General features: G+C 46.3%; 1 protein-coding gene across 1 annotated transcript in view; it reads left to right on the top strand.

Annotated features, from left to right (window-relative positions):
- The window catches only part of LEMD2 (LEM domain nuclear envelope protein 2), a 267,597-nt gene that overhangs the window by 125,632 nt on the left and 129,866 nt on the right, over positions 1-12,099 (top strand). The gene's annotated exons all lie outside the window — the stretch shown is intronic.

Below are 12,099 nucleotides of genomic sequence, written 5' to 3'. Positions count from 1 at the left end.
ATGAAAATATTTAATGGCAACTGTATTGAAAAACTGCATTGTATTGTGTGGCTGTCTGTGGCTAAAAAACGATAAATGTGTTTGATTATGATGTAGCGTTTTATAATAAAATGTCCTTTGCTTTATTAAAACAGAAAGTCTGTAGACTGGAATGGTGGCCCATTATTGGAATTAAAATGTTTAGATTTAGATTTTTCTTTCATGAATAGACTGTTGTATACACATTGTACTACAGTAAAGCTCTCTGCAGACTGATTTAGGGATGTCATTATGAAGCTGAAACCCTCATTCCAAAGCGACCCATGAATATTTTCCACGTTTCATGTGCCCCAGTTATTTATTGTTTTTATGCCACTCTATTTTGTGCAGTAACAGCACCCATATATGTGTCAGATATCTACATATGCAAATTTGGATATATAGCTGTGTGTGTGTGTATATATAGATAAATATACTCAATTTGTTCTGTCACCTCTGTGTTGAGGATATGCCACATCCTTATGTTTATCCACATATATTCATTGCAGTTGCTCTGTTTTGCATAATACCAAGATGCTCTACATATCACTGCACAATTTGGGTTTTTCATTATGCCTAAAAAAAGCCATATAATGCATAAGAGAATTGGGGTCGGGTGTATTATTCCAAAACCCCTCCTCGGTTCCTTTGAAGAGTGCCAGCTACCCTTGGTCATCATCACATACATGCTGCTCCTTTGATGATGAATGTATTATACCTCAATGCCTATTGGGCATCTGCCTTGGTCTGCAGCGTTTATTTATTTATTATATTTAAAGAGTTTTATATAGCGCTGGCTAGACCCGAAGGTATCAGAGCGCTTTACATGAGAATCAACAATGTAACAGAAAAAGATCAACAATTACACATTACATCAAAACATAGGCAATACATTAGGAGGGGAAAGATAAAAGTGGTGGAGGGGGCAGGGGAGGTGAGAAAGGGAGGATAAGGGAAGAGACAACAAGGAGAGACGAAAAGAAGTCTGTATAAAGACCGGCTGGGTAGGTGACGACCAAGGAGGGAATCCACGGCCCATCTCCCCTATAGCTTAACCAGGTAGCTCCATCGGGCATCAGACAAAATAGTTCAGTCTCAAGTGGCGAGGGAAGAAGTTCCCAAAAAAAACAAAGTTGGTGGGGGCAAAGGACAGAAGGTGGAAAGAGTAGGAGCTGAGAGGGTTGAGGGAAGGGAGAGAGGGGGGAGATAAGGTCAGGAGAGACGTAGGAGCGTTTGCCTAAAGTCCGGCTGGGTAGGTGATGGCCAAGGAGGGAATCCATAGCCCGTCTCCTCTTTAGCTCGCGAGGTAGCTCCACAAGGCGTCAGTCAAAATGGCTGGGTCTCATCTGTCGATGGAGGGTTCATAGAGTCAATGCCTGGGGCGACCGTCTCGTGAATAGGCAGGGGGATGAGTCCTTCATATACGAATTCCGAGGGTCCCCATACTTTTCCATAATCCGGATGAAAGGGGGTGCAAACTAAGCACATGAAGTGCTGGGAGAAGAATATACAGGCTTAGCACATGAATGCAAGAAGCTTGATTGCCACTACAACTCCTATGGGTCCTTGTTAGGTGAAACTCAAGGCAAAATTTCACTTATAAAATACCACTTCATACTTAAGCTATTTAAACAAACTGCAGATGGGGCCAGCCAACCTCTAAAAAGGATATATATTAAAGCAGCCTTAATGCATACTTAACACCCTTTTGAAATTGCTCCGGCCCTGCTGGTGGAAAACTGAAGTACACTGAAAGCTGCGCGTATTATTCATATAGCATTTTGGGGTGGAGTCCTGACTTGCATTCAGAAACTGAGCCCAGTACATCTGCACATGATTATGACACACTTTCACGACCTGCATCCAGTGATCTAGAACTCTGCCAAAGGGTGGTTGGGTCTACGCATGAGAAGGGTCACACACTGGACTTGATCTGGTCATCCCTCTTGCTGACCAGCCCGATTGTTATCTCCCCCTGCTCCTGGTCTGACCATCATTTAATCCAGGGCTGACTCTCCCTTCCATGTCGATCGGTAAATCCACCGCCAGAGTGGAAAGTTCTCCGAAGTTGGAACAAGATTAGCGCGGACGAACTGATAGCCACCTTAAGACACCCAGATCTATTAATGCAACCCAAGGACGACCTAGAGGCTGATAGTTCCACCTTATCGCTTCACATCCTGCGCATGCTACGTAAGATCTTCCGGTGGATCCCCACCGAGACCAGGAAGACGGTCACCCAGGCCCTCGTCACCAGCCGGCTGGACTACGGCAACTCCCTCTACGCCGGAACCACCGCCAAACTCCAGAAGAGACTCCAGCGGATCCAGAACGCCTCAGCACGACTCATCCTGGACATCCCCCGTCGCAGCCACATCTCCGGACACCTGAGACCTGCACTGGCTCCCGGTCAACAAGAGAATCACCTTCCGTCTCCTCACCCACTCACACAAAGCCCTACACAACCAAGGCCCAGGATACCTCAACAGTCGCCTCAACTTCTACGCTCCCAAACGCCAGCTTCGATCGACCGGCCACGCCCTCGCCACCGTCCCCCGCATCCGAAGAGCCACCACAGGGGGGCGGTCCTTCTCGTACCTCGCCGCCAAGACATGGACCACCCACCTCCGCCAGACCCAGGACCACCTCGCCTTCAGGAAACATCTCAAGACCTGGCTGTTCGAGCAGTAGCGGACCCCCCTCCCCTAGCGCCTTGAGACCCTCTGGGTGAGTAGTGCGCTATATAAATGCCTTGATTGATTGATTGAATGATTGATCGCTAAGGCTTAAGAGCGCCATAGATGTAGTAGCACCTGCACGAGGGTGAGAATCTTGGGCAAGGGCAAAGGTGCCCCTTGGTTGAATGATGCCCTTAGGATACTGAAACAATCTCTCCGCCAGAGTGAGAGAGCATGGCGTAAAGCTTATGAACCTAGCGCTCGGGCGGTTTATGTATCAGCGTACGCTTCCTAAAATAGGCCATCATATCACGGAAGGCTGAATTCTATGAGGCCAGGATTGCTGCTGCCACTAATCCCCAGAAAGAAATCTTTAAGGTCCTGAATGAGCTAAGGAAAGATAAGGGGCAAAAACCCTCCTTTAGTCAGGAAGACTGTAATAAATTCCAGTCCTTTTTTACTAAGAAAATAAAGGATCTCCTGACGGAAGTTCACCGTACTCCGAACTTCCCCTGTCCCACAGGCCCCACCCTCCCACTCCCTACGATTGCCTATCCTTTAACCACCCTGCCATTACTCACTAAAGAGTCCTTGGCTATCCTGACTGGGCGGGTGAAATCTGGCTCACCAGCAGACCCCTGCCCACCCAAGATTTTCAAGATGGCCCTTGCGGGAATCGATGACTGTGCTCTCCCTCCTTAATCGCTCCCTTGAAACAGGGCTAGTGCCTGCCAATTTCAAGGAGGCCCGTGTTATTCCGCTCCTAAAGAAACCAGGCGCTGACACTAAGATTCTGAAAATCTTTAGGCCAATTTTGCAGCTGCCTTTCCTTGCCAAAGTACTTGAACAGCATGTTCTTCCTTCCCTTTCCCATCATCTTCAAGATCATCATCTCCTAGAACCTAATCAGGCCGGTTTCAGGGCCCATCACAGCACGGAATGGGTCATGCTTTCTGTGCTGGATGAACTGAGACTCGGGGCTGACAAAAAAGTGCCTTGTGCCCTGGTGCTGTTAGACCTCTCCACGGCATTCAACACGGTCAACCATGAACAACTATTGTCGTGGATGGTGGATCTAGGCATTCAGGGCACAGCCCTTTCTTGGCTCACTTCTTTTCTAAAAAAACGCTCGCAGAGAGTCCAGCTAGCGGATCTGGTATCCAACCCAGCTACAATCTCAGGCGGAGTGCCCCAAGGCTCAGCATTATCGCCCCTCCTTTTTAATGCCGATTTACAGCCCCTGATCGCCGTACTGAATCAGATGGAGTGCTGTATCTATAATTATGCTGCCGACTCTCAAATCATTATCCAAATTGACAACTCTCCAACAGCACACTTAAGAACGCAAAATATCTTAAAATACACTGTCAATTGGATGTCGGCTAACTCATTAAAAATAAACCCTGACAAAACTGATGTACTGGCGGTTACCGCAGTCTCCAGCCCATGGAATGACCTCTTTTGGCCAAAAGAACTTTTGCCTTTTCCTGAACCAGCCGTGGCCGTGAAAAGGCCTGGGAATCAAAATTGATGCCAAACTATCCATTACGCAACAAGTCCCTGCAGTCGTAGGAACTTGTGTCCGCTTCCTGAGATAACTGCGAAAACTGTCTCCACTCCTTACCTTTGCCACGCTCAGACGGGCGGTTTCAGCAATGATACTGTTGCGTCTGGACTAAGGCAACTCTCTGTCTTCTGGCCTCCCACAACATTTGTTGGCCAGATTAAAAGTCGGCATTAACAATGCAGCCAGATTAATTTTTAAAAGACCAAGACGAGCACATGCCACACCCCTACTACGCGAGCTTCATTGGCTCCCAATCAGGCAGAGAATTAAGTTTAAGGTTCTCTGCACCACACATAAAACCCTGTACGGCCAAGCTCCAAGTTACATCAAGGACCGCATTGCCACCTATGTTCCCAGCAGGGCACTGCGGTCAGCAGAGGCCATCCTACTGGTCTGCCCTAGTTTCAAACGGTCCTCCATGGGAGGGAGAGCGTTTTCAACTGCTATCCCCCTTGGTCTGGAATAGCCTCCCGGTGAACCTACGCTAGGAAGTGAAACTCCTTCCCTTTAGGAAGAAGCTTAAAACCGTGCTCTTCCTGGAAGCATGGGGCACGACTTAAGCAGCCTTTCCCCCCTCTTCTCCACCTAGTTCAGGTTCGCCCTCTGACAGCTCTTAGAGACCTTTGGGTGATAACGTGCGCTACAAATCAAAATTACAACTACAAATAAACAATAGAGGGGCCTGCACTCAGTAGCAGCTTTTCCGAAATTCCATTTATATATTAAAGGACACACATAAGCAGAGCCACTGGAATAAAGTTGCAGGCAAGTACCGAATTATACGTCAGGGTTGACTAAATTATGTAGCTAGAAAAAGCAAAATATGCAGTATAATGTGGCACATTTTCTGATAGAATTCATTATTTTGTCAGTTTTATACATTTTAAGGCTAATAGGGCAACCATTTTGCCTCGCTACGGTAACTTTGACACCCAAATACAGTAATACACAACAGAAAGTTGTTCACGCAACTTTTGCCAAGTGCTACCACGGCACAGCAACATGTGTTGCCATGTTTTTAGGAACTTTGATCCACTTGCGCTAAATGAACAAGCTTTTTGCCTTCAGTTACACCCTTTCTGGTGGATACTCTATCTAACAGCAGATTCCTCACCTTGTGAATATTCCGAGGCACCAGACTGGTTCCAGAGATTTTTCTCAGCAATTCCACTGAGTGCTAGTAGGTGGCGTCGTGCAGCTCTGTGCCAACTCTGCCTTGCCCCATACATAATACTGAAGTCCCATACAGCTGCTACCCCTGTGCGCTGGCGTCAGTTTCTGTCCACACCATTAAACGTGGGGCAATACAGATTCATTAGTATGCTGATCTCTAAATTGGAATCTTACTAGGTGGAAAAAAAGTCCATCTCATAGAATAGGGAGATGAGTGTTTCGGTGAGGAATCTGCAGTTGAAGTATCCACCAGACTGAACGTTAGCGGAGGTAAGTAACTTGTTTTGCTGATGGCTACTTCTTACTGTAGATTACTTACCTTGTGAATAGATAACAAAGCAGTATCCTTGATTGTGAGTCTGTAGCATGGCTCAGACCAGAAAGTCCTGCAAGACTCGATGAACAAAGTGTCCCTCCCGACGGATCTTGCAGGCAGTAGTTCTTTGTCAACGTATGTACTGGCACCCACTCAGCAGCCTGACAGATCTGTAAGACTGGCCCTCCACGTGCCAATATGAAGGTGGTATCCTGGCACTGGTTGAGTGGGTACTGATCCCTTCTGGAGGTGGATTCTTGGCCATTGCTTAGCACATCTTTATACAGAGGGCTATCCATCTAGAGAGTGTTCTTTTCTGCACTGCTTTGCCATTCTTTGCTGCTGCAAACCCCACAAAAGAGCTGATCGTCCTCTTGGTGTTCTCTGGTACAATCAACAAGGAAACTTAGAGCTTTTTTTGATCCAAGCGATGTAGCCTCTCTTCCTCTTGGCTAGATGTGGCAAAGCAAAGTACTCCAGGAAGGGTGATAGACTGTCTGACGTGAAACTCCACCACAACATTTCGTAGGAATGCTGCCCTGCTTCTGGGCACCAGTTTGGCTGGGAAAATGGTGATCTTTGGTTGTGGGACAGACCGTGATTGCAACTCACTCATGTGAAGAGCCGATGTTATCGCTATGAGGAAAACTGTCTTCAGTGTAAACAGGCTCAGAGAGCAGCTATGCAGCTGCTCAAGTGGGGTGCACATCAATAATGTTAGCACCAAGGTAGCGTCCTTCTGTGGCATCACAAGGGGTTTTGGTGGAAACGTGGGTTAGCACTGTAAAAAATAAAATCACAACAGGCGTTTTGGATAACTATAGTTGATCATATGGGCAAAAAGAGCTGGCAAATAACCTTTAACAGTAGTCAAAGCAAGGCCCTGTTGTGCTTGTGATGAAACAAACAACACCACATCAGATAGGTGGGCCTGCAAAAGTTGGATGTGCTGAGAAGTGCACCAAGTGACAATGTTTTCCAGGTGTCCACCACTAATGGTCATGGTAAATTGATGCCCAGCTGACAAATTGACATTTATGCCTATAGTAGGGAGATCAAAAACATTCAACTGTTTCCATTCACTCCCCACACATGGATGTGTAGGTTGCGCAGGTCCTGGTGGAGGACTATGCCATGTTGCTGCGAGAGCAGATCCTCCAAAAGTGGCAGCCGGATCGAAGAATAGATGTTCGCGGCCAGAAATTCAGGTACCACACCGCCCTGCCAAGTTGGGGCCACTAAGATGACTTGTCCCGGTCCATCCTGATTGTAAGAAATTGGGTAATACATTTTGAGCGTGTGTATGTACTCACCTCAGATGATCATAGTTCTCCAGTATTGAAACTTTCATAGATTCACATGCTTGTATCTTCCCCGTCGTCATGGTGGGAGTCTCACGGTAACAGAATGACCATAGCAGTTAAAGAAAACTGCATAGAAACCCATAGGAAACAACATTATTTGGTAACCAAACCTCATCATTATTTGGTCCAAAACTCAGCCAATCAGCTGCCAGCCCCGACATCACACTCCCCAGCAGAGCTATCATCCCAAGATTTCCAACCACCTTTGTGTGAGAAGGAGTCTCCCTGAGCCTTGCTCAGTTTTGTTCCCGAGTGAACTTTTGAACTTTCCATCTACAAGTTTTTCTTCTGGATTTAAGGTACTGTTTTACATCTAGTATCTAATATGGCTGAAAGATCTAAAAAGAGGCTTTTCAGGCCCTGCAGATCTTGTGGGAAAGTCAGACTCTATTCTGAAGACCCCCACAAAGACTGTCTGTATTGTTTTCATCTCAAACATGTGGCTAAGGACTGCAAGCACTGCAGGACCTTTTCGGCTAAAACTTTAAGGGACAGAGAGGCACGTTTGCTGTTGTGGCTTGAGAAAAAAATGCAGTTGAAGGTGAAGGAATGGATGTCTCGGGTGTATTCTGCGCACAAGTGAAAGTTTAAATAGCGTGCTCAATAACATTAGGGAAGGTTGAGCAAAGAGATGGCACATAATAGATACGATCAGCATTCTGAAGCAGGTAACCTTGAGTCCACGATATTTTGGAGGATATTTTTGTTTAATTATACATGATGGGAATGTAGGCATTGAGCATATGTGAGATAACTGGGAGTAGAGAGTTGTGTTTTTAGATGCTTAGGACACTTTAAATGCACTGGGGATATTTAGGGTTTATTTAACAACGCGGGCGCAACTTTGGCAGGTTTTGCATCGAGGTTGGAGAGGGGGAGGTTACCGCCTTTAGTAAACTTTCCACTTTGGCAGTAGGGTATTGTGGGTTAATTAGTGTGTGAATTATTTAGCCAAAAGGGCAAAAAAACAGGTTATGTTTACAGTATGCAAGGTTGATGAACATGTCGGAGTAGAAAAATGGAGCACTAACATAGGTTTTACTTTATTGAAACAGCTTCCCCTGACGAAGAGCAATTAAAGATGCTCGAAATGCATTGGGAATAAGACGTTTGCTTCTATTCATGAATTAAATGTACTTGACGCAATGTAATAAGAGGCCTGGATGGACACAATTATTTTGTGGGAAGCTTATGGATATTTGGACAGCTTTATCGTGATCAATCAAGTCAAGCTGGATAACTTCTGAACATTTCATAATAAAATGAGCTTAAAGTCTCCTACCTGGCCGCCAAGACCTGGAACTCCCTCCCTCCCGACCTGCGCCTGACCCAAGACCACCTCTCCTAAGCTGAAGACCTGGCTGTTCGAGCAGTAACGGCACCCCCCCCCCCCCTCCCAGCGCCTTGAGACCCTACAGGTAAGTAGTGCGCTCTATAAATGTCTTTGATTGATTGATTGATTGAAAGTTTGTAACGCATTTTTCGGAAGCAGTGCGAATGAGTTTGCGACCTAGTTATGCTGCATATTTGTTGACTCAGAAATAAAGGCCACCCAGAATCAGACTCAGAAGAGGAATCTACTAGTCAATCTTCAAAAAAGAGGAAGTCATCTGCTTCTGAGGGAACAGTGGAACCTAAGAAGCAAAAAACTAAGTGCAAAGAGACATCTTCATTCCCTCATACTCCTCTGAAGAAATCCTCAAAGTCAAGGGTAGTGTCTTCAGCTCTGTCGACAAAATCTGTGGCGTCTCCGGCACTGGTTCCTGTGAAGACGTCGACAACACAGTCGACGATTACAATCTTGACAGCGACGTCGACCACAGTGACATAGAAAAGGTTCGTCGACGACTCCGTCAATGGGAAGAGCTTCAACCTCGTCGACGACACCATCGACGACGACCTAGTCTACGACAATTCGAATTTCAGCATCTACGGTAGCATCGACGATGGGAGTTCCGTCTACGACATTTAAGTCACCAAAATCAATATCTATAAGGTCTTTTCAACCGTCGATTGGCTCATCAACGGTCAAGAAAACTACGGCATTCACTACATGGACGAAAATTTCTCCCCTTCCTCCATCAAATCTGCTGGGTTTACAGAAATCGGAGGATGAAGATTCAATGGGTCTAGCTTACAGTCCCCCTCAGCTACAGATTAAGAGGACACTGATGAAGAGGAGTGCCAAGAGGATCAAGAGGTTTATTCTTTTCAAGATCGCCCAGTGTCCGACTCCAAAAGATATGAGTCGTTCCAACAGTCATATGAGTATGAGGAGGAAAAGGAAACGCATCCTGAGGTGAGAGAAGAGTCCATCTCGATGCCTGTTTCTCTGGTGACTGACTTACGTCACATGATCGACTATTACCGTCGTTTTCCTGAAGCTAACGCTCCTGCCTCAAATACTTCAGGCGCTCCAGCACAAGTTCCGGTAGTTCAACCTACGCCTACAGTGCAAAAGATGCGATCTCCCCCCCCCAAATATCACAATAAGGGATGATTTCGCAGAGAGTGAGGGAGAAGACCAACCAGAAGAAGGTGAACTTCTTCAAGATACTCCTGTAGGTATTGAATGGGATCAATATATTTTGCCTACGACACCATCTCCATCGCTGTCACCAGCAAACTCTCCACCACAGGACCTTGGAGGATTCCATGACATTATGGAAAAAGCCTCAAAAAGATTTGAGCTTCCGCTTCCAGTGCAAGAAGCACAGTGTTTCCTATACAGCTTCAAGGAGGAGACAAGGAAGTCTATGAGATCAATTCTCGTTATTGAGCATATCTAGGACGAGGGCTTGAAGATCATGATAACTCCAGCCTCTGTGGCGGCTTCGGTGCCCAGAATAGAAAAGAAATATTGTGCGCCAGAGTCTTCACCTGCATGCTTGATTGAACATCCAGGCCCAGAATCAATAGTGATGCAAGCGGCTCAGAGGCAATCCAAAAATCCTGACTTGACTTCAGTAGCCCCCCTGACAGAGGGAAGACGGATGGATGGCACGGGGAAGCGTTTTGCTGTGATGGCAGCAGCTTCCTTTAGAGCTGCAAACGCTCTAGCTCTGATCAGTCATTACAACGGACAAATGTGGTCAGATATAGCGCCATTGTTGGCTCACCTCCCAGATGACAAAAAGGAAGAAGCGTCCGACATTTTACAAGACGGGGCTAGGGCGGCCTCGGAATCCATTGATATCGCTTTGGATATTTCATCAGTAGCGTTTAGACAAATAGCGGGAGCCTTGTCTCTCGGAAGACAAAGATGGCTTAAGGCCACCTCATTCAGACCAGAGGAACAAGCAAAAATTGTGGACATGTATTCCGACGGAGAGAATCTCCTCTGGGAAGCATATAGACGATGCTCTCCAGGGAATCAAAGCTGACACGGACACAGCGCAAGCATTGGGTTCTATACAACAAGGCAGATTCCAGTCCTTTCGGAAGAGAGGTTCTAGAGGCCCATACAATCAAAGGCCTTCGTACCAGTCCAATAGGTACCAACCTTACAGTCAACAGGGGTATCGCCAGTATTCGAACAACCAACAGTTTTGTTCCAAAAACACCTCTTATCACCAGCAATCCAGAGGAAAGAATGCTGCGAGAGGAAGAGCTCAACAATCCAATAGTCGACCGTGTCTTTCTCAAGGCGCCCGCCACCTGGTCAGACATCAACAATGATCATTACCTTTCTCTCTTTTCTCAGCAATGGCTGTCGATAACAGACAGATGGGTACTGGATGTGATTCATCAAGGCCATACTCTGGAATTTATACAGAAGCCCCCGAATCAACCACCTGTTCACAGACAGCAACAACACCTGTCCGCTCTCAAAGCAGAAGTATTATCTCTTATAGTAAAAGGGGCAATAGAGGAAGTTCCGTTTCCTCAGCGAGGGAAAGGATTTTACTTGCATTTCCTTCTGATAAAGAAAAAGCAGACCTCAAAATAGAGGCAGGTAATGGACCTGAGAAGTCTGAACCAGTTCATCAAGAAAATTCCCTTTCGTATGCTATACCTTCAGGAAATGCTCCTGCTGTTACGCAAAGGAGACTTCATGGCATCCCTGGACCTCTTAGATGCCTATTTCTACATTCCGATTCACATAAATCACAGGAAATATCTGCATTTCGTAGTGGCGGGCGCTACTACCAATTCAAAGTCTTGCCCTTTGGTCTAAAATCGGCACCAATGGTCTGCACAAAGTGCATGGTGCCGGTAGCAGCACACCTGAGGCTACAGGGTCACCAGATGTTCCCGTATATGGACGATTGGCTCATCTTACAAGGAAGTTCTGATCTCCCTACAATGCTGCATTGATCTCTTTCATTGTCTGGGTCTACAAATCAACTTAGAAAAGTCGTCCCTTATTCCGTCACAATCCCTTCAATTTCTAGGGGCCATGCTTCACACAAAGCAATTATTGGGGATGATGTCTTCCTGTATCCCCTTGCTTCTCAATTGCCGATTGCACATGAGGCCTCTACAAGAGCTTCTAGACAAACAATGGATACATTCCCAAAGGTCCTTCGCAGATCGGATCACCATCACTCCTCAGATTCAAGACCCCGTGTCATGGTGGAGGATCAGAAAACATTTGACAAAAGGCTTGCTATTCGAGCCTCAACGCCCCAGTTACGTTATGATGACAGATGCATCGCTTCTAGGTTGGGGAGTGCATCTCCAAAAACTCGAAATGCAAGGGCATTGGTCCGACCACGAAGCTCAACTTCATATCAACCTGTTTGAGCTAAAAGCAGTGTTCTTGGGTTTGCAGGAGTTCCTCCCCAGAAGATTCTACGGTAATGGTCAGGACGGACAGTACAACGACAATGTTCTACCTATTAAAACAAGGAGGTACAAAGTCAAAGCTCCTATAGAAACAAGCACAGGAGATTAGGAGATGGCTACTGCTTCACAACATCTCTCTCCAAGTTCAGCACGTTCCAGGGATACACAACACAAGGGCGGATATCCTGAGCAGAT

Source organism: Lissotriton vulgaris, chromosome 5 (assembly GCF_964263255.1).
Source record: "Lissotriton vulgaris chromosome 5, aLisVul1.2, whole genome shotgun sequence".
Taxonomy (NCBI): domain Eukaryota; kingdom Metazoa; phylum Chordata; class Amphibia; order Caudata; family Salamandridae; genus Lissotriton; species Lissotriton vulgaris.
The sequence above is the reverse complement of the archived record's forward strand: the minus strand, read 5'-3'. Positions and strand labels throughout refer to the sequence as shown.